Raw genomic sequence first — 18,131 nt, forward strand, 5'->3', positions numbered from 1 at the left:
TCCCGTGTGCATAGAAGCCACACATAAATGCACACAAATACAGAAAGCTGTGGAAGGTGGTAATAGAACCAGGTGTAAAGGGACGGTTTCTGAAGACTAGAATTACGGGTGGTGATTTAGCATCCTTCCTTCTCTCATGATGGTGCAGGCAACACAGGTGGAATCGGAACTGTGGCCACCAGCCTACACCACAGCCACAGCAACGAGAGATCCAGCCACGTCTGTGACCTACACCACAGCTCATGGCAACGCCGGATCCTTAACCCCCTGAGTCAGCCCGGGGATTGAACCTGAATCCTCATGGATCGTAGCTGTAGACCAGAGTTAATCTGAGGACCAGTGTTTCTGGATTCAGGAGAAAGCAAACACCACTGTCGTTCCCCGAACCTTCTAGTTGCGTATCTAGTTGCAGTGACCGGAAGGCCGCCCAGATACATCATACCGAGAACCCTGAAGCTAAAAACATTTTAAATGACTCTTTTTTTTTTTTTTTCCCTCCGGCTCCCCCCTGGCATATGAAAGAAGTTCCCTGTCCAGGGATCTGCAGCCTACACCGCAGCTGCAGCAACCCCAGCCTCGTAACCCACTTTGCCGCAGCAGGAACTCCTTAAATTACCCTTCCGAATGGGACTTTATTTATTTTTAAATGATTTTTATTTTTTCCCCTTGTAGTTGGCTTAGAGTGTTCTGTCAGTTTTCTACTGCACAGCAAGGTGACCTAGTCACACATACATATATACATTCTTTTTCTCACATTATCAGGCTCCATCGTAAGTGACTAGATACAGTTCCCAGTGCTACACAGCAGGATCTCCTTGCTCATCCAGTCCAAAGGCAGCAGTTTGCATCTATCTTAGTGGAACTTTAAAGTTGTTTTGTTTTGTTTTGTTTTTGTCTTTTTGCCATTTCTTGGGCTGCTCCCGCGGCATATGGAGGTTCCCAGGCTAGGGGTTCAGTCAGAGCTGTAGCCACCAGCCTACGCCAGAGCCACAGCAACGCGGGATCCGAGCCGCGTCTGCAACCTACACCACAGCTCACGGCAACGCCGGATCCTTAACCCACTGAGCAAGGCCAGGGATCGAACCCGCAACCTCATGGTTCCTAGTCGGATTCGTTAACCACTGCGCCACGATGGGAACTCCGGAACTTTAAAGTTCATATGCATAGATCCTCTCTTGTGGAGGTTATGAGCTGACATTTGAAGGTGGGGTGGATATCAGCTACAAGTCAGAAACTTTGTAGATTGGGGCAGTGGGAGGAAAGTATTACTGGCAAGAGCTGTGTGGGAACCAGCAGCTCAGCTGGTGATGGTGAGGTAGATCATCACATTGCTTTGTTTTTTGTTTGTCTGTTTTGGCCTCACCTGTCGGATATGGAAATTCCTTGGCACAGATCAAACCCTCGCCGTAGCCCCAACCCAAGCCGCTGCCGTGACAATGCCGGATCCTTAACCTGCTGCTCCACCAAAGAACTCCATGTAGCTTTGTTTTAAAGAGTAACTTTAGGAGTTCCCCAGTGGCTTAGCAGGTCAAAGATCCAGGGTTGTCGTTGCTGTGGCTCGGGTCACCGGCTGTGGCATGGGTTCGATCCCTGGCCTGGGAGTTTCTACATGATGCGGGCATGGGGGGAGAAAAACAGTATTTCTCTGTTTTTTATAAAAAATAAAACCAAAAAAACCCCAATATTTATCTACCAAGAAATAGAGTATTTAAAACAATTTATATGGCACAAATGAACCTCTCCACAGAAAAGAAAATCATGGACTTGGAGAATAGACTTGTGGTTGCCGAGGGGGAGGGGGAGGGAGTGGGGTGGACTGGGAATTTGGGGTTAACAGATGCCGACTATTGCTTTTGGAATGGATAAGATCCTGCTTGAGATATAGCACAGGGAACCATATCTGGTCACTTAGGATGAAGCATGATAGTGTGAGAAAAAGAATGTGTATGTGACTGGGTCACCTTGCTGTACAGTAGAAAATTGACAGAATACTGTAAACCAGTGGTAACGGGGAAAAAAATCATTTAAAAAAAGCAATTTTTTATTGAAATATAGCTGATTTATGTTTTCTCTGGTATACAGCAAAGTGATTCAATTATACGTGTGTGTGTGTGTGTGGTATTTTTAAAGTACACTTGAATCGTCTGTTGAGATTTTGTTTTAAATTTCCCGTTTGAGAAGAATCTTAGTGGATCCTTCCTCCGGCTCCACCCCCCCTGCCAAGGAGTCCTGGGCATCCTTGGGGACAGGGTCACCCCATCCTCTTTCCCAGTTACCTGGGAAGGAGCAGGTCAAGGGCGAGGGCGAACATCCCTAGGGATTGTCCGGATTCTGGGAGTGGGAAGAGGGGACCATTGGTGAGGGCTGCGGAAGGTGGGCGAGGTGGGTAGCCAGTTCAGCAGGTGACTGGCCTTGGGATCGGGTAATATACTGTCAGTGACAATTGCAGTTACAGGAGAAATAACCCCACTCATAAAATCAGCAGGGACGCCGGATGTTGAACTGGCCCCGTGGGCCTGGTGTCCCGCAACACGCCTTTTACACATCAGAGTTTGAGCCTTTACAGCAAAGCTGCAAGGGAGGTTGTATGAGCCTCATGTTACAGACAAGGAAGCCGGAGCCGGAAAGGTCAATGGCATATCAAGGTCATGGCTGAGCAGCAGCTGCCTGGGATTTTATCCCAGGCTTCCTCACTGCAAAGAAATGCGATCACCCAAGTACCAGTGGATCTGACCCCTCCCCCAACCCTGTTTGCTTTGTGAATTTTGACCTTTCAAATGTTGAGCGTCTTTTAGTTCTGTGACAAGCTCCTTGAACCTTTTTCTGCCAGCCAAGCGCAAGGAAAATTGACAGATGGCAAATCAGGTCTGTGTGTGTGGGTGTCTGGTGTTGGTAAGGTGGTAGCTTGTGTGTCTGTGTGTGTGTGTGTGTTAAAGGAAAGTATGTCATTTATCACAAGGTACCGAGCAAGGAGAACAGGCAATAAATCCCCCAAAGACCTTAACACCCCCATGGCTTTCAGAGGAAGGGTTTTTGTTGTTAATTTTTTTTTTTTTTTTGGTCTTTTTGGGGCCACACCTGCTGCCTATGGAAGTTCCCAGGCTAGGGGTCTCACTGGAGCTACAGCTACCAGCCGCAGTCACAGCAATGCGGGATCGGAGCCTCGTCTGTGACCTACACCACAGCTCATGACAACGCCGGATCCTTAACCCACTCAACAGGGACGGGGATCGAACCTGAGTCCTCATGGATGCTAGTCGGGTTTGTTAACCCCTGAGCCACAACAGGAACTCCCAGTCATTAATGTTTTAATTGAAGTCTAGTTGATTTACAATGTTGTAATAATTTCTGCTCTACAGCAAAGTGATTCAGCTACACATATGTACATATTTCTTTTTAAAATATTTTTTTCCATTTTGGTTTCTCATAGGACACTGAATCGAGTTCTCTGTGACCCACAGTAGGACCTTGCTGTTCATCCCCTCTGTGTAGAGAAGCTTAGCTCTGCTCACCCCAACCTCCCGCTCCATCCCTCTCCCAGTGGTAGCTTTTAAAATGTGCTTCCAGTGTTTGGGTAGGTGACCCACTTTTACTTCAGCAACCTTCTCTTTCTAAGAGAAATTTTAAACGTAGCTCTCGACTCGCAGGGAGAACGTGTCCTTTAAAAACCTGAACTCTGATGAACAGGACCAGCCATCTGAGAGGATAGGTTTGCCTCGCTTGCAAATTATGCACTGTTTTTAAGACGGTCTTGGCGACATTGCCGTGGTTCTTGTTTGGTCTCTAAATTGTAAGGATTAGACACGGAGAAAAGATAGATTTCTTGCAGCAATTTAGTTCTAATCTTGGTGATGTGCGAAGAGACTGTGGACTGTTCTTTTTTCCCTTGAAAAGAGGGTCCCATAACTCAAGTGGGATAACTTAGTTACTCCCGGCTGTGGCAGGCTCGGAGTTTTGTTTTGGTTGAAGTAGGAGGCTTTGGAAGATGGGGGCATTACTTAGAAGAAGGAAGTTGAGAAAACAAAGCACGCATCTCTTGCACAAGAGCCAGAGTGTATGTTGACACAGGACAGAGCTGCATGCTGTTCTCGAGTTACTCTAGGGTCTGTCCCGCCCTGGGGCTCTTTCTCCGCCTTCTCCCTCAGCCAGCGTCCCCAGCTTACTTGCTGTGTTGACACTGTTGTTCCTTTACTGAAGACACCATTTGGGTAAATAGGGCAGAAGAAGGGATGGACAGGATTTCACATGGGCTGTTCTGGAAAGCAAGCTGCTTTGGGTTGAGCTGTGCCCCCACCAAAACGCATGTTGATGTCCTAAGGTGCCTGTGACGGTGACTGCACCCCTGCAGATGGAGATAAGGTGTGAGCGCAGATGAGGTCACACCAGCGTAGGGTGGGTCCTTAATCCAGTATGACTGGTGTCCTTAGAAGAGACTCACAAGGCAAAGGTACATGGAGACAGAAGCAGAGACTGAAGAGAGGAGGCTACAAGCCAGGGAACACCAACCGGGAGGAGAGAGCTCCCTCTGCATCCCTGGTAGGAAGCAGCCCTGCCTACCCTCGATTTCAGACTTGTGACCTCCTGAACCGTGAGGGGAGAAATGTGTTGTTTCAGGCCACCCAGTTTCTGGGACTTTGTCACAAGAGCCCTAGGAAAGCAGCACACAAACCTCTCCCCCATTAGGCTGCTGAGGACACGTCTTTACACCTAACCTCCATCATGCCCTTACCGTTGAAAGAGTTGTGGTTTGTCCTGCTTAACCCTGCAGTGCGACTCTAGTGTCGTTCTGATGACAAAGGGGAAAGTGGCCTCCAGGAAGAGCAGTGTGGAAGGAAGAGCCTTGATGGCACCAGAAAGGGATAAAAGGCGAAGGACCCACCAGCCTCCCTCTCTGTCGGCTCATACTGCCCACCTCCTCCCCTGACCCAAGGTCCTGTAATCTTTCACTTTTTTAAAAAAATTTATTTATGTTTTTACAATTGTTTTTATTTTAAAAAATTTTGGGCCACACCTGCAGCACATGGAAGTTCCTGGGCCGGGGACTGAATCCAAGCCGCTGCTGCAATCTGAATCTTAACCCACTGAGCCTCAGTGGGAACCCCCATGCTTCGCTTTGCAGAAAAGATATACTTGAGGAATAAACAGCCTTGAAAGTCATCAGGGTCTAAACAAAGACTGGACTTGGGGAAGGGTCATGTGCTGGTGACGCCTCCTTTTTGCCCTGGGACCTCCACCCCCCCACCCCCCAACTCCCACCCCGCCCAGGTACCAGCCTCCCCCGACTACAGTGTCCACGTGTGTGATGCACTAATGTGGGTTTGCCATCCTGTGTGGTGAGAAGGTGTGTATGTGTATGGAGCTGATTCCAACCAAGGAGGGGTAAGTATACTCGAGGTTGAACCTGGCTGATGCCCTCCATGTGCGATGAGAAGGCAGCTGTTAAACTCACGTTCTCCCCGATAGCAAAGTAGAAGGAGCAGACATTTTCCCAAGAGTCTGCTGTCCATCTGGTGCTCTGCTGGGCCCCAAAATGTATTACTTTATTTAATCTTTAAAAAGATGTGGTGCAAGAGTTCCCTTGTGGTACAGCAGGTTAAGGATCAGGTGTTATCACTGCAGTGGCTCAGGTTGCTACTGAGGCACAGGTTCGATCCCTGGACTGGGAACTTTCATATGCCGTGGGTGCAGGTAAAAAAAAAAGAAAAGATAAAAAAGATGTGTGTGTGTGTGTGTGTGTGTGTGTGTATATATCTCGAGTCAAGCAATGGAATATTACTCAGACTTGAAAAGTGAAATAATGCCATTTGCAGCAACATGCAATTTACTAGAGATTATCATGCTAACTCAGTCAGAGAAAGACAGTATGTGATATTGCTTGTATGTGGAACCTAAAATACGATACAAGTGAACTTATTTACAAAAGTAAATTCACAGACATAGAAAACAAACTTAGGGTTACCAAAGGGGAAAGAGGAGAGAAGGGATAAATTTGGAGCTTGGGATTAACAAATACTTACCACTACACATAAAATAGATAACCAACAGTGGAGTTCCCGTTGTGGCTCAGTGGTTAACGAATCTCACTAGGAACCATGAGGTTGCAGGTTCAATCCCTGGCCTTGCTCAGTGGATTAAGGATCCGGCGTTGCCAGTGAGCTGTGGCATTGCCAGTGAGCTGTGGTGTGGGTCACAGACGCGGCTCGGATCCCACGTTGCCGTGGCTCTGGCGTAGGCCAGAGGCTGCAGCTCAGATTGGACCCCTAGCCTGGGAGCCTCCAAATACCACGGGAGCAGCCACCTCAATAAAGTGACTATTGCAGAAAGGCAGGTGAGTCCTGTGAAGGTTTTTGACTTCCCGGTGCGTGTCAAAGTTGTGTTCACCCCATCCTGTAGTCTGCTGAGGGTGCAATAGTGTCTTGTCTAAAAAACGCTATTGTTTAAAAAGACTTTATTTCTAAAAAATGGTAACCATCATCTGGGCAAGTATTCATTGTTTTGCTGGTGGAGGGTTTGAAATATTTCGAGAATTAGCCAAATGGGCCACAGAGACACAAAGTGAGCAAATGCTATCGGAAAAGGCTGCCCATAGACTTGGTCCAGGCAGAGTTGCCCCCAGTGTTCCATTTGTAAAAAAACCAAACCAAACACACCAACCCCGGAAAACCCTCAGGGTATCTGCAAAACACGGTAAAGCAAAATGCAATGAAAGGGGGTAGGCCTGTACCTGGTGCAATTTGCATCATTCAGTAGGTGCTCAGTAAGTGCTAGTTACAGTAGGTGCTCAATAAGTGCTAGTTTTCTTTTTCTTGACTCAGTAAATCTCGGAATCACAGAACTCAAGGAACAGCGGTGTCTAAGTGCTGTTTATTCTTCAAAGTACTGCTGTTAATTTTACAATTGCAAGATAGCTCAAGGCGGGGCGGGGGGCAGGGGGGTGGAGTCTGGTGGAATCTGGTGTCCTTTGATGGGACCGCAGTATCTGCTGTTAGGAAATCTCAAATAAAGGGAGGCATTGGCTGGGGCGACCTGGCCACTGCTGGGGATGAGGACAGATGAGATGAGGGAAGAGAGCCCGGCAGACCCGTCGCACACTGTGTTCAGCTGCTGTCAAGGGAAACTTTCTGTTTTCCTGGGGCCTCAGATTGGCCGCAGCAGATGGTTTAGGGATTTGGAGCGGGGAGTCTGGAAGAAGACCCGGGTGATGCAGTGGGGGGGTGGGGAGCTGAGGGCAGAACAGCAGATGGATGGAAGGTGAGCAGAGGGCCCCTGGGGCTCTGCCGCGGGCCTCTTGGGGCCTGTTCAGATGCTTGCACAATAACAGTTGATTGCAAATTAAGGATGAGCTGTTTGAAGCAAAGATGTTCTGTTGAGATGGCTGAGGCGCGGTCAGGTGCTTGTCTGATTTAAGCCTGTTAACGTCACAGCTCAAGTCACATACCTGTCCCAGTTCATGCCCCACTCCAGAGGGAGTCTCGGGGCATACATGTGAGAACGAGCAGCCTTATATAAAAGAACCAGGTGCTCTAGAGGCATCAGACTGCATTTGGGAGACCACGGTGAATGCCGGCAATGGTACAACTCAGTGATACACACCCTTCTTCCTCCCCTTTGGGATGTTTCTGGGAAGCTGAGATGTAACGGTGATTCTTTTTAAGGCCACACCCTCGTCATATGAAGTTCCCAGGCTAGGGGTTGGATCAGAGCAGTAGCTGCTGGCCTGCACCACAGCCACAGCAGCTCAGGATCCAAGCTGTGTCTGCGACCTGCACCACAGCTCATGGCAATGCCGGATCCTTAGCCCACTGAATGAGGCCAGGGATCGAACCCGCATCCTCATGGATACTAGGTGGATTCGTGTCCAGGGCACCACGCCGGGAACTTCCGAAAAGATAATTCTTAATGTCTGAGTCAACGACAGTTACAGGAGGATTCACTGATGCTTTTCTGAGTTCAGTGGATGAGCAGTTGGGCATGAGAAACGTCGAGTTGATTTTGGTTTCAAGTCACAATTATCCTCAAATAAAAAAGCTCTTAGAGCTTTGTTTCTCAGTCTCTGATTATCATGAATAATCGTAGATAGTAGGAGATATGCAGCAAGGTCAGACCTGTCCCTTCTATAGCTAATACGGCCAATCCTTTCCGACTATAAAAATCAATGCCATCTTATGTAATGGGCCTAGAGGGGTGGGGAAGCCCGTGACAGGAGACAGTTTCGGATGGATTGAATTACCGCCTGTGTTTGAGTGGGGTCCATCCTCCCATCCAGAATTTTGTGACACTCCTGTGTCAGGAGGGTGCTTAGCAGATTGCACGAGCATATGAATAGGAGAAGGTCCCGTTGGGTGAGTGCATTATGGGACAGGCCAACTCTGAAAGCAAAGGCAGGGACCCCATGTCACCTGCTTGGGGCACAAGCCGCCCCCAACTCACTAGCTTGGCTCCTGCCTGCTGACTTGACTCTGCCTCGGGACCAGGGCAAGAGCGCCAGTATCTTACCTGCTCCATCCCTATGGTTCCCCTCTGGGACTGTGCTGGGCCCATGGGTGCACTTGGAATTCCTGTATCCAGGAGCCCTGAGGCCACCCCTGGACCTTTTTATTTTGGTCTAGTTCCTGCCGGGTCCTTTAGATTCCCTCTCAGAAGAGAGAGCTGCCCCCCTGGCTGGGTTCAGCTGTCCCACATGCTCGCAGCCCAATCCTCCTGGCCTCTGGCTGTCCTCCTGCTTCTAAGGCAGGTGGCCTTCCTGAAGACCAGCCATGCACCACTGCTAGCAATAAGAGCGACCCTAGCTCCTTGCTGTGAGCCCCTACTTAACTTGAAAAGTAGGAGTTGTGGGAGTTCCCTTTGTGGCTTAACACGTTAAGGACCTGGCATTGTCTCTGTGAGCACATTCGGTCCCTGGCCTTTCGCAGCGGGTTAAGGATTGGGCATGGCTGCGAGCTGCAGTGTAGGTCACAGATGTGGCTTGGATCCCGTGTGGCTGTGGCTGTGGCATCGGCCAGCAGCTGCAGCTCGGATTCAACCCCTAGCTCTGGAGCATCCATAGGCCACAGGTAAAATGGAAAACAATATAGGGGTTGTGTGGTCCTGTCTGTTCTCCAGGCGGACCCTTTAGGCGAGTACTTTAATCATCCCTGGTTTCACAGATGAGGAAGGCACTGGGGTCAAAGGACCCTCCCCAGGGCACACAGTGCCCACTCGGCGGACCCCGCACTCTGGCAACTAGGGGAGCGCCTCCTCTCCACGTGGTGAGACCATCACCCCAGAGGGTGAGCCGGCCCCGGGCAGCCCCACGCTTGTAGTGTCCCATTCCTCGCACTTTGGGAGCCTCCCCAGCCAGAGGCACCTCATCCTTCTTCTTTTCCCACTGGAGCACCTTTGAAGGACAGTTTGCATCATTGCCAGAGCGTCCGTGGACAGAGCTGACATTCCATTTATAGCAAGCGGATGGCATGTTTCAGACATGTTTGTAATTTCGCCCAATGATTATATATTTGCAGGAGACCTAGGTGAAATGGGGGTCTTGCCCCCTAAAGTGGCATCTGAGTGGTCGCTAATGTGATGTAGGGAGCCATGAAAGGAGGCCTGACATGTGAGCATGTATGATCTAGGTTCATTGTAGGTTCAACTCCTGCTCAGAAGCCACCAATGAAAAGCAAAGACAGAGGTGTTCTTTCCATTTTTTTGGTAACCTGGGAAGGAAAACCGGTAAGGCTGATTCTGCATATACCCCCGTGTTATAGTTTTTGCGGCAGAGACTCCAAGGGTGAGTTGAGGGCTTCCTCTAAGTTCTCAGCTGCACCAGGAGCCAGAAGCCTCCGTCTGCTCCCGGTTTTCACTCCATCTTCCCGCCATCACGTTGGAAAGGTGGGTTCGTATTTTGACCAAAGCTAAGCACAAAGTATATCTTCTAAAGGGCAAGAGAGGCTGAAAAATGAAACCCCATCTCGAAGGGTCAGCGCCCTTGCTTCGAGCCAGAAGTATCTAGCCATACATTTATTTGGAAGTTTTGTTCTGGAGACGAAATTTCCCTTCCGTGTATCCTCTGGCCCCTTTCAGCTACAAAGGTGATTGTTCAGTTTCTGTCCACCTGTTTTCCAAAGATGGTAAAGATGGGATTTCCCATGGATCCCCTCTGTCTTTTGGGATACATAGGTGTCTTGATCAGCTCCAGCTTTCATGACAAAATTCCATGAACCAGGTGGCCGAAACAACAAAAAATGTGTCTTCTCACTGTTCTGGAGGTTGGGAAGTCCATGATCAAAGTGCGGGTTGATTCGGTTCCTGGCAAGATCTCTCTTCCTGGCTTGCAGATGGACACCTTCTGTCCTGTGTCCCCATATCAGGGACAGGGCTGCGGGGGGGCTCCCTGGGGCCCCTTCCAAGGACACTAATCCTCTCAGATCAGGGCTCCACCCTGCTGACTTCTTTACCCCAAACTCAGCCACTTGGGGGTTTAGGGGTTCAACATATAGGAGTTGTGAAGGGACTCGCCATTCCATCCATGAGCTGTCATCTCCTGTAATCAGAGAAGGTGACATCCAAGCAAGAGACTGGGAGGTGGCCAGACCACCCTGTGCTTCCCCAGCCACTGCCAGCTGATGCTTTGGCAGTGCCTTGCCGGGCTTCTCACCACTTTCTCTGCCCAGCCTTGCGTTCCTCTGGCTGGTGAGGTGAGCTGGGGAGACCTGGACCGGTACCTAGGCAACAAGGGACATCTCACACAAACTTAGGGTTACCAACGGGGAAGCAGGGGGAGGGGTAAATTCGGAGTATGGGATTAATATGTACATACTACGATGTATAAAATAAACAGCAAGGATTTGCTGTAGAGCACAGCAACACTCGATATAATGAGCACTCAGTATCTTGTAATAACCTATAATGGAAAAGAATCAAAAAAGAAAATATAAATACATGTGCATGTATGTCAGTTTGCTGTACACCTGAAACTAACACAATATGGTAAATCAACTCTATATCAATATAAAAAAATGATGAAATAAAAAAAAAAAAAACTGCCAACCTGCGGAATCCCCCATGAGGCTCAGGGGCTCGCAGATCCAGCGCCAGCCTGCCTCTGGCCAAGCCCCCCTGCCCCTGGAACGCTGACTTGAACTTCTCCCCATCCTGCTTTGGGGCTGCGCTGTCTTCCGCCCCAGATGTCAGTGCTGCTGGGCTGAACGTGGTTCCCTCTGAGTATTGTGTGACCGAGACCAGGACGTTGCTTGGATGCTCCTTTTTGGGAACAGAAGGAAGATTCTCGAGAACATGGTAGAAGGTGTTGACTGAGTACAGGCTGTTGTCTGGGACTTATCCAAGGGTCATAGCTCAGCAAGGAGTTTCTAGGATTGTGAAATTGGCAACTTTTAAATTTCATTTGTTGGAGTTCCCATTGTGGCTCAGTGGGTAAAGAACCTGACAGTGGCTGCGAGGGTGTGGGTTCGATCCTTAACCCCTCACTCAGCGGGTTAAGGATCCAGTGTTGTCATAAGCTGAGGCACAGGCTGGCAACAGTAGCTCCGATTCAGCCCCTAGCCCAGGAACTTCCGTGTGCTGCAGTTGTGGTCATAAAAAAAAAAGATAAATAAATTTCGTTTGTCCTCTTAGCCATTTTGCACAAGACACAGCCAAACCCAACCAAACATACATACACACGTGTACATACCACATACATTAATGGCAGCCACACACAGAAGTGCATTCCAGAAATTGTTTTTCTGGGATTTTTGTTTGTTTGTTTTTTTGTGGCTGCCCCACAGCATATGGAAGTTCCTGGGCCACAGATTGAATCTGAGCTGCAGCTTCGACCTACACCACAGCTTGTGGCAATGCCAGATCCTTAACCCACTGAGCGAAGCCAGGGATCAGACCTGTGCCTCCTCAGCAACCCAAGCTGCTGCAGTCAGATTCTTAACCCGCTGTGCCACAGTGGGAACTCAAGAAATGCATCTCTTTATCGCGTTTATAATCTGTGGTGAAAGAAAGCATTTGTTGTTTATAATCAAGATGATCATTAGCGTATTAGCACCTTTGGGGGGGTTGATTTTTTGCTTGGGGGTTGGGAGCAATTGCCATACATAGATTTCATAAAAGGTTTTAGGAGTTCCCGTCGTGGCGCAGTGGTTAACGAATCCGACTAGGAACCATGAGGTTGCGGGTTCGATCCCTGGCCTTGCTCAGCGGGTTAAGGATCCAGATCTGGCGTTGTCATGAGCTGTGCTGTAGATTGCAGACGCGGCTTGGATCCCGAGTTGCTGTGGCTCTGGCGTAGGCCGGTGGCTACAGCTCCTATTCGACCCCTAGCCTGGGAACCTCCATATGCTGAGGGAGCAGCCCAAGAAATGGCAAAAAGATACCCCCCCCCAAAAAAGGTTTTAGATTCGTTCTTGAAGTTTACATTAGTAAATTTAAGCACATGTGCCCAGGTGGTGAGATCAGGAAGGCATCTAGATTTTATTTAAAATTTGGTTCACATCGTCTCTATCATGAGAAATTCATTGATTCATAATGAAGTTTTTAGTTTTTTCTTGCTAAGTGTCTTGCTGGCTTTGAAAGTGTGGTTATTTAAGATAGTCCCCCCCCCATTTGAGACTTTTATTACTCTATCATTAACGTATTGAATTTATGCCTGTGAAATATTTTCTAGCCTCTTCCTAACATGTGAAAACATTTTGTTTTGATCTACATGTCTGTCCTTTCTGTGTATGTATTTTTTTTTGCATCTTAGGGCTGCACCTGCGGCATATGGAAGTTCCCAGGTTAAGGGTCGCATCAGAGCTGCAGGTGTCAGCCTGCACCACAGCCACAGCCACACAGGATCCGAGCCACATCTGCAAACTACCCCACAGCTCGCAGCAACTCCAGATCCTTAACCCACTGAGTGAGGCAAGGCATTGACCCCATGTCCTCATGGATCCTAGTGGTTCATTTTTACTGAGCCACAGTGGGAACTCCTTTCTGCTGTTTTTGGATAGTTCTATTTTAAAGGAAAATTCTTGAAGTCCATCTTTGAAGATTTCTCTAGTTGGCACTTCTTTGGTTTTTTACTTTTAAAGGAGACTAGAAAAACAAGTCTTCAAACAAACAAAAAAATCTAGTTTATTTTGCTGCTATGTACATAGCATAAAAACCCTTAGATTCTTACTATTTGTAGTTAACTTGTATTCAGTCTTTAGAGGGAACAAAAACAAATCTCTCCTTTTCTAGAATAATTGAGAGAATATTTGTTTTTTTATTTTTATTTTTAATTTTAATTTTTTATTTTTTTGCCTTTTTGTCTTTTTAGGGCATATGGAGGTTCCCAGACTAGGGCTCGAAATTCAGCTGTAGCCGCCAGCCACAGCAACACAGGATCCAAGCCATATCAGTAACCTACACCAGAGCTCACAGCAACGCCGGATCCTTAACCCATGAGCAAGGCCAGGGATTGAACCTGTGTCCTCATGGATGCTACTCAGGTTCGTTAACCGCTGAGCCACGACGGGAACTCCTAATTCAGAGAATATTCGTAAAACTCCATTATTTGGAGATGGCTGTTTACCATGTGCGTTTTTACTTAAAGCCTTTATCAAAGTTAACTTCAGAACAATTAAATACTCAAGAACCAGAATGGAATTTAATTGTCTTTGTGTTTATAACTAATATACATTCTCAGCTGCACCGCAACTGAACTATGTCTAAAGACTTGCTTATGAATTAGAATCGTGTTACTTGATTGACACATTCGATGGCCTAGCAAAACTTGCCCTTGAGGTGTGTGATTTAAGGGAGAAAATAATGCTTCATTTTGGGTTACAATATCCTTCATTATAAATGGGGATGTTGACGGAGTCTTGGTTTCAAAGATGTTTTCTCAGTTCCAGGTGGCTCTTGGTTTTCTTTGTCTTCTAATTGGTGGCTTGGAAAAAAAATAAAAGCTCGAGTTGCTCTCAGGCTGTATGGCTCAGGCTTTCCTGAAGGAAATCCCATTTTCACGAGGAAGCCTTGCTACGTCTAATCCAGCCTGTGTATTTTGGCATTGCGGACAAGCGAAGCACCGTTCTTATTGCTCCTTATGTGAGACTTATTTTGTAGTGGGTAACCTGGGTATTCAGAGTTTTCGTATTGAATTTACGACTGTCTGCAAATGATTATCAAGCGGATATTCATGACTGATTCATCCAGTCTGAATAGCTGGTTAGAATAATGATTTGCCATTTTCTGGAAAGAGTCTACTTTTTTGATGCCTTGCCTGCACAAAGTTCTTTTCCTGATATCTTCAAAAGAAAATAAATTATTTACTATTACGAGGAAAAAAATAGGAAGCCCTCGCTCTTCTGATGTCTGTCGTCAAAACGTGTTGACCAAACCTGGTATGTTTAAGCATCTTCCACAGCCTGTGCCTTGACAACCATTCTTTTCCCAAACTCTTTTGCTTTTTCCCTTCGGGCCAGTAAAGACCCCTGGAAGCATCAGGTCCTAGTGGGCTAGACCCCATTCTAGGGGTCATCGGAGTCCTTTGCCTCTGCCTTTGACCATCTAGTGAAGATTTTCCAACCTACTGGCCTTGGTGACTCTTGGCTGCCTCCCTAACCATCGCAGAGGGCATTCACAAGGAAATTGAAATTTCTTCGCCAGACTGGAGAGAGTAAGTGAAGTAGATGCCGTTAAAGCAATTCAAGACAGTGTCCTGAACCCCTGGGAAATAGTGAAGGTCCCCCAGCCCGATTGGCAAATAACATGCAAGGAACATCCGTGAACATTAAGGAAAGAATAGTAATTGCAGCCTACTGAGTGGCAGTTATTATTATGGAATAATACGCCGTGCTGTCTTGAACCCTCCTTTGGGCTTCCTTTGATGTTTTATGGCAGGTATGCCAATCCTGTGTATCTTTTGTTTGTCCTAGAAATCCTTGAAATGTATGATTTCTATTATTTTTGCACGCCAGGCAACATGTACTTTAGAGAAAGGTCAGTTCTGAGAAGTGGTCCTTCCATCCCTTTCTGCAGGATTCAGAGCTCCTCTTCCCAGGAAATTGAGTGGCCCTACCATGGCATAGGGCAAACGGTTCTCCCCTGGCTGGTGCTCATCCCTCACCAGCCTGGAAACCCACAGAGACAGCAGGGAAAAGCTACGGGCAGGACAGTATCTGCATTCCTGTGGCTCCAGTACCCCCTGGGCGGGCAGCGTGTGGGACGAGGGTGGCAGATCGCTGTTCAAAACGTTGCACATTAATGTTGCGAAACCTGACTGGAGGAGGAAGAAGTTGGGACTTGGGTATTTGTCAGCGTTGAGGAGCATGGAGTTAGGTCAATCATAAAAATAAAGGTGCTCTACCAAGTTACAACAGTAATTTTTAAAAAACATTGTTATAGTAGAAAACTCCTGCAGAAACCTAACCCAAATCACATGGTGAACAGCTCGGGCTTTTTGAATCCAGGTCAAGTGATAGAAGAGGTCCCACCCCCTAAAAGTCCCCTGGTCATTGCTCCCCCACAAGGATAGGTACTGTGGTGATTTTTGGCACCATAGATGAGTATGGCAAAAGGATTCCTGACCGGTGCAAGCAGCTAGCCTCATCCCTTGTTATCCGCAGGGGACTGGTTGCAGGACGTGGCCCCACCCCCACCTCCAGTACCAAACTCCATGAAATCCACAGACGGTCCGTCCCTTATACGAAGTGGTGGAGTCCAGTCGGCTCTTCACCTCCGTGGGTGGTTGAATCTGCGGGATTGACACCTGCGGATAGAGAGGGCGTATGTTTCATGTGAATTCTCTTCGGACATTGTGTTCGAGACATTGGCCTTCCTCTGTAGCCACAGTGTGCTCATTCTCACGGCTGGAATGAGCACCATAGCTTTTTTTTCATTCTGCTGATGAGAGATGGTTCCTAACTTGGCACCAGTGCAGTGTCTTTTGCCGAATATATATTCCGATTTCCGTTGCGTGCGGATGAAATTTCTGGATCTCTTCACACGTTCAGCTTAGAAATGGGCCAGCAAGTTTCCCAAGAGAGTGAGTGGCACCTGCTTCCTCTCCCAGGAGTTCTAGTTTCTCCACATCCTCACCCACACTCAGTATTGTCTCTCTTTCTCGTGATCATATACCTTGAAAAATGTCTTTAATCGTGGCAAAATATTTTGAATGTAAAAATTTCCACCTTAACTGTTCTGAAGTGGAGCAGTAGGTACATTCTCATTGCTGTACGGCCAACCATCAGGGCTTTTTCATCCTGCAAAACTGAAATACATTTTTGTGCAGGCATGCAAAGCGCTTGACTTGAGGTGAAAGACCTTAAGGAGCTCATCATACTAGAAACGTAGGCACTTTGGGAGGGTGACCAAAAGTGACTGATGAATTGCAGTACATTTTTCTTTAAGCTGGGAAACATCGGAAGGAATTAATTCTTTCCACAAACACCATTCATTTGCGAGCCTCCTTTCTCTCCCCTCTGGGCCAACAGTGGATCCAGTTTATGGGAAGCCCCAAACTGCGGGCCTCCCCCTCCTTCGCTCCTTTTCTAACGAACCCTACTCATCATACAGATTTTTTTTTTCAGATGTCTCTTTAGTGTCATGTGGTTTCAATTCTGTCACGTCTTAGCGATTTAAACAGGCTTGACTAACCTTTCGTGGAAATATTTTTCCTAAAATAGTGGCACACTTCAAATGTCCTTTAAATAATGATGGTAACACTGTCTTAAGGGGGACGAGGGCAGTGCATGTGCAGAAGAGGGTGTGGAAGGACCATGACCGTGGATGCTGGGGGAAGCATCAGTACAGTGTTCAGCTTGGACAGACAGCCCGTACCAGCTGCGGTAGGAAACCAGCTGTCTCCTGTAAGATAAATATTTATTCGAGATACAGCTCGCCAGGCCATCTGTAAATTTTGTCATGCAGACTATTTGTGGACATACACCCACACATGCACGCAGTGCACCGTTAATTAAAGGATCTGTTTCATTCCTTCGGAATCGCTCGGACCATGTTGTTTCAAGTGGTTTTCTACTTCCCCAGAAAGTCACATTGTCTTCCTATCTGCTGGGGCTTGAGCTTGTCTAGGTACAGAATATCTTGCCTTGTATTTAGTAACTGTGAAGTTTCTTTTAAAAGAATATCTGGGAGTTCCCTGGCGGCTCAAGGGGTTAAGGATCCAGTGTTGTTGCTGCTGTGGCGCAGGTTTGATCCCTGGTCCAGAAATTTCCACATGCCGTGGGTGCAGCCAAAAGAAAAAATCGAATAATAGGCCCACTTGGGAGCAAGAAAAGAACTAGAAGGCAAACAGGAGAACAACTCTCTGGGATTTGGGGAGGAGAAAGGACCACGAGGCTGGAAGAGCAGTGCTGTTCCTCTCACACCCCATTTACATTTAAACCCTATTGGAGGTGGCAGCTCATTTCTTTCCAAGACAAACTGTTATGCTGTTGAATATTTTTATTTTCACATGTTCGTTCTCTCTAAGCAAAAAACTCTATCCTGTAATTTTTTTACTTTCCCTTATTCTTTGGGCCCTAGCCCTGTTCTCTTCCTGGCTGATGCAATAGGCCAGCTTTCTGTTACCAGCAGGCTTGGCTGCTCTTGAGGTTGGAGTCCGCCGTGACCACAGTGTTTGTCACTGGAATGGCCTTGGGCTTGCTCCCCTCAGGCCCTTCTTAGGTTGTGGAGACATAGATGTTGTTAATTTCGCAAGTGTTGAATTTTCTTCTCTGGCTCCTGTGTCTGCGACTTGCTAAATCTAGGTGTCCCGTTATTGCCCTCATGAATCCCATTGTACCTCAGCTGTCACCTCTCTACGAAAGGACAACAGCAGATGTATTCTTTATGCATGGTTGGATTCCAAAGAATAAACATGTTCCCTTCTCACTTTTCTTGCAAATGTAAAATTTGTTTTGATGTGGTCCCTGGGGTCTTAATTTGGCTGCTCTAACAGATCCCATAGACTGGGTGGCTTATAAACCGCAGAAATTTAGGAGCTTGGAAGGCCAAGGCCGAGGTGCTGGCAGATTTGGTGTCTGATAAGAACTCAGTCTGGGTTCATGGCAGTTGTCTTTTCCCTGTGTCTTCACACAGAGGTAGGGACAAGAGAGCTCTTGGGGAGCTTGCTTAAAAGGGCGCTAATCCCATTCACAAGGGCCCCACCTCCTAATATC

The 18,131-nt window shown here is 47.5% G+C and overlaps 1 protein-coding gene and 1 long non-coding RNA gene across 18 annotated transcripts in view; both read left to right on the plus strand.

The window, feature by feature from the left end:
- Nucleotides 1-18,131, plus strand: part of FARP1 (FERM, ARH/RhoGEF and pleckstrin domain protein 1) — a 309,200-nt gene that overhangs the window by 161,493 nt on the left and 129,576 nt on the right. The gene's annotated exons all lie outside the window — the stretch shown is intronic.
- LOC146398686 (uncharacterized) lies at nt 475-10,908 on the plus strand. 2 transcript variants are annotated; one of them, XR_014819815.1, is made up of 4 exons: nt 475-774; nt 2,438-3,144; nt 6,194-7,705; nt 9,003-10,908. It is a non-coding gene; the product is annotated as an uncharacterized LOC146398686 (long non-coding RNA). The 2 variants fall into 2 exon arrangements; XR_014819814.1 differs by lacking the exons at nt 475-774; nt 2,438-3,144 and having other exon boundaries at nt 6,003-7,705.

This window comes from Sus scrofa, chromosome 11 (assembly GCF_054392235.1).
Source record: "Sus scrofa isolate SSC_HxYL_T2T_F1_AM1 chromosome 11, Sscrofa_HxYL_maternal_Yorkshire_Landrace_v2.0, whole genome shotgun sequence".
In the NCBI taxonomy this organism is placed as follows: domain Eukaryota; kingdom Metazoa; phylum Chordata; class Mammalia; order Artiodactyla; family Suidae; genus Sus; species Sus scrofa.